Source organism: Brassica oleracea, chromosome C3, assembly GCF_000695525.1.
Source record: "Brassica oleracea var. oleracea cultivar TO1000 chromosome C3, BOL, whole genome shotgun sequence".
In the NCBI taxonomy this organism is placed as follows: domain Eukaryota; kingdom Viridiplantae; phylum Streptophyta; class Magnoliopsida; order Brassicales; family Brassicaceae; genus Brassica; species Brassica oleracea.
The window spans coordinates 44406487-44411756 of NC_027750.1; positions in this window are offsets into that span (position 1 = coordinate 44406487).

Below are 5270 nucleotides of genomic sequence, written 5' to 3' on the forward strand. Positions count from 1 at the left end.
GACACTTATATCTGGTCAATAGACAAACCTAGAAAGCGAACGCCGATCGGTTTGTTTATAAGAGTTTGAGCTGTATAATATCATGCATACAACTTGTTAGGCATCTGTAGGATTATAATCCTGATTACCTGAATAGAAACCCTAAGTCTAGCTATTTCATCTAAAGCACCAAAAACCCAATCAAACCAATCGAGCAACTGCCTTGCTCATAAACCTGCTTTTTACATTTAATCATAATCAACCTAGCTTAATCAGTTTGATTAGATTTATTAAATTCCCTAGCTTCTTGTGGATTCGATCCCTAAGTACTATAACTGAACCTCTTATTTGAGAGAGTAATTCACTCCTTAGGGTAATTTGAGTGAAATCAATAATTTTGTAGTCAAATTTATACTTCAATGCACATATCTCAAACCTCACCTTCAAAACTGTTTTGTGGAGAAAAGATATTCTTTTTTAACAATTTCGACCAAGGAGCTCTTTGACAAATTTTCTCTGTTCTCTTTTTCAGAGATGATGGTGTCAGAATCATAATCATCTCCATCAACGCCGACTTGCTTCATCTTTCCTTTCTTCTTTTCGTTATGCATATCAGAGCTGACATTATCAGCCCTTGAATCGTCCCCATTGTTAGAAAAATTGTGCTCTTCTTCACCAGTAGTTGATTCAGTTGGCACCTTATAAAGATCAATGTCGACTTTATTTTGATTTCCATCCTTAGCTTTATTGGTAACACACAATCTAGTTTCCTGATTCTTTTTACAAAACCCTTGTAAATTTTCAGTTGGCTATTGTTTCGATTGATCACAGGTGGACAACCTGATGTACTGATTAACCCAATAGGTAGATAACTCAACTCCAAATCAGCATCAGTTTTTTCAAAACAAAAATTCTCTACAACCATTCTCTGTAAGTCTTCAAAAATGGAGCTCAATTTCAAAGCAAGTAACATTCCACCTTTCTTTTTATCGCAGAGAATCCCCAACCTGAAGCTGCACCCAATTCTCATATACCACATGAAGAATAGATATGCATTATGGAAGAAACTTTGTGGAAAATCATGGGAGTTTGAAGAACAAAGGCTAATTTTGATTTTATTTTGTTACAAATTCGATTTTTAAAGATATGAAAAAAAAATATTTACAATTATTTTCATAACCGCACTTCCAAAATTTTTGCAACTGTTCATTCTTATCTATAGAATATACATTTTACTATATGTAGAAATAAGAACACATGTTTGAAATCTATTTCTACAGATTTTAGATTTACGGTCGTTTGTAGATTGTTTATTCTACACATTTTAGAGTGATAGGTTAAACATATAATGTGCATTCCGAAAAATTTTAGATTACTTTTATTTTGTAGATGACTTATTCTAATATAAGGAGGGTGTATTGAATTGTGAATTTTAAAGATTTGCATGGATTTGAGAAAAAAATGGAGTTTGAAGATATTTAGACTAAATCTCTTTTGTAAGCGAGTGGCAGGGGTTGGAAAGGAAGGAGAGACGTTCTACGGTGAAGACCTTGACGGCGAGGGACCAGGCTAGCAGATCTGGGACTTAAAGAGGATGAGGCGCTCCAGTGGTGGTCACAGTGAACAGAGGCAGCCCTCAGTCATATCTGACCAGACCTCTCCAGAGCAACACAGCCCGGAACGAGTGATGTATATCAAGCAGAAATTTTTTCCCCATCGGAGAAGAGAGAGAGAGAGAGAACAAAACAGAGAGGAGATCCAGATGAAAGGCCAAAAACACAACAGATATGCAGAAGCGAGATAGGTCCCGAAGCCAGCGAGCTCGAGCTCCTTCGGCGTCGGAAAGGGGTGAAAGCAGAGCTGTATGGGGATTGATTCGTGTCTGGGAGCAACAGCGGCGCTAGCCTCTTTTTTTTCCGCTGCCGAATTTTCAAATATAAAAATTCTGGTTTTTTTCAAATAACAAGTATACATACAAGTGTGAGTTTTGTTACACGATAGATCTAACTAAGGTTGTTTCAAATACTTTTCCTAGTTTTTTTTCTTTTTAGAATTGTTTGCTTTGAATAACAGTGAATTTGATTTAGTTTTAATAAATTGTTAATTGGATAACAGTGGATTACACGTGATCTGTGGTGATTTTAGATAAATATCATATTCAATAACACATGATTTGAGATTTTTTTAGAAATTCTTAGTTGAATAACAGATGATCTTAAAACAAAACCAACAAAGTAGATTTAATAAAAAAACCGTAGATTTCATTTTCCACTTTGTAGAATGTAATTCTAAAGTCCGTAGAACAAAATATAAAAATTTTATTTAATCATTTTTAGGACAAAAAAATACCTCTACATTCAGATAAGTATTTCTTTGATAGTTCCTATTTTTCTTTTTTTTTAATTATTTATTTTGTTTGTTTTGATAAAATAGAAAAAGACATTAAAGGTAAAAATGGTACAAATTTGGTTTTAGCCTATATTGGGACAATGAAATAGGTGTTTTAGGCTTAAAAACAAAATTCTCTAAAAGAAATCACACGCAGGTTTCTGTTGTATTAGAGAAGTTAATGTTTTCATAGTGACTTTAAAAAGAACCTATGTTGCATGGAAGCGTCTCTGAACGTACGGTTCCTGGTTCTGAATTGGAAACAGAGACGGCAGCGGTTGGAAGCGTGATGGAATCGCAATTCCAAAAATATAGGTTTTGGAAGCGTAATGGAATCTGTGATTCCAATTTGGAAACGTTAAACACTAATATTGGAAACGTAAAAAAAATAGAAAACATTAAAAGTTTTATGTTTTATTTCCTTGATCAAAACCATAATTAAAAAGTGGAGAGACTAGGATAATGAATCGTCATTCTCATCTCATGTATACTTTGTAGGAGCTATCTTTCTACTTCTTCGTAATGGAACCAGAAGAACAACCGAAGTGATTATTTTTAGGTGTGTTCTTTATATTTATCAATTGTTTGCATAGACACTAGAAAACAAAAACAAAACTATTGATTTTAATCATTCATCAACAAATGCTTTTCTTTATGTGTAGAAGTGATGATGAAATTTTATCTTTTACAGAAACATGAGCTTCTTTTTTTAATAGTTAGATGAATGAATGGTTGGTAATGATTGAAGGTAACATTGAAAATAGATTATGCAACTAAAGTTAAAGTTTCATGTTAGGTATTAAATAACAGAGAATCTAGTTTTTTGTTTCTACATATATATAAAAGATAAGCTTTTGTCCAGATGGTATACGTTTGATTTTTTGGTTAAATTTTTACAATTTTTTCAGGAATAATAATGATGTTGTGGATGATAAAGCACCTTTGTGTATTTATGTGAATTGAAAAGATAATAGGAGGGGGATCATGGAGGTTTGAATGCAAATTTTGCAATAAAACAAATCTTGGATCTTATACTAGAATTGTGACTCATCTTTTATAAGAGGGAGTTAAGGGAATCAAAGGATGCTTAAAAGTTACTCCGCAACAAAAAGATAACATGAAGGAATTGATTAATGATTGCAAAAAGATGATAAAACGTGCACCTTTTACGTCAGTTCCATTACCTTCATCGTCAGGAAAGGCATCTGCTTCTTCTCTTGACTATGACATGAACTACAAATTTCCTGATACAAGTGAGTCTGATTCAAAGAGAAAACAAATGGGTTCACCTTTAGAAAAAACATTTAACAATCAGGCTAGGGAGCTGTGAGATGGTGAAATATTTAGAATATCGTACCAACGGGTTATCTTTTAGCGTTGCAAGAAAACCTCGTTATCGCAATTCATATGTGCGTGCATCACAAATTTCAGGATATGTTCCCCTGGTTATAATGCGTTGAGGAGTACACTTCTCCAAACAGCAAGAAAGAACATTGAAGTGCACTTGGAGCCTTTGAAGGATTCATGGAAACATAAAGAATTCATCAGATGTAATGATGGTTGGTCATATCCTCATCGAAAACATATCTTAAATTTGAGTGCTGCAAATGAAAGTGGTCCAATGATGTTAATAGTAGTCAACACTCAAGGTGAAACAAAAACTAGTGAGGAGATTGCAGAAAGGATCATAGAATGCATAAAGGAGGTTGGACATGGAATGTTGTTCAAATACTCAAAGATAATGTTTCAAATTGTGTAAAAGCCGGTGCACTTATTTCAGCTAAGTTTCCTATTATCTTATGGACACCATGTGTGGTTCATACTTTGAATCTTGCTCTCAAAAACATATGTGAACCAGTTTATAATACAAGAAGCAATGGAGATGTGTATTATGCTTGTTATTGGATAAAATCTATCTGTAAATATGTTACTTGGATCAAGAACTTCATTATGAACCATGGAATGATGCTTGTCATGTTCACATAGCATTGTGATCATAACCTCCTTACAATTGCTTCTACAAAGTTTGTGTTCTCTTTGGTAAATTCAATTTTAATTACATTTATTTTATTTTTTTTAAATTAAGATATAAGTTTATTTTTACAGGTTTGTTTCAACTGTTGTGATGCTTAAGAGATTCAAGAAAATAAAAACCGGGTTACAACAAACGGTGACCAGTCCTAAATGGGATGATTATAAAGATGCTAGTGTAGAAAGAGCATCGGCAGTCAAGAAAAAAAATTAGATGAGATGTTCTGGGATGAGATTGAATATCTTTTATCTTTCACTTTGCTGATGCATAATGTGATTAGAGCTGATGATAATGATAAGCCTTCACTTCATCTTGTTTATGAATAGTGGGAAAGCATGATTTAGACTGTGAAAAAGGCTATCTTTGTAACGGAAAGGAAAGAACTTGAAGATGACTCAGTTTTTTGGAATGTTGCGCACTCTATTTTTACATCTCGTTGGAGTAGGAGTAACACTCCTCTATGTTATATGGCATATTCTCTAAAAGCCAAGTAAGTTATAAGTTTATTCTAGTTCATTTGATTTATTAACTTACAAACTAAAATTTAAACATATATTTATTTAAGTAACATTATTGTTGTTTATTTTGTTGGATGAAGATATTATATGTAACAGCCCGATCCCCCGGCGTCCGACCGGGGTTATCGAAAGGGCGTTATGGACACGTGTCTACTCATTTAGACAACCCTACGTGTCCCGTTACTGGTTCCGAGAGCCGACGGGCGCATAACCTTCTTTGAAATACCGTCACACCCACATCCATATACTTCTACTTACAGTCCTGCGCACAGGGAAAAATGGAAATGGAGGGGTGAGTAACAAGTTACTCAGTGAAGTGGTTCTAGCCCAGCCTGCCCGCATGACACTCTATA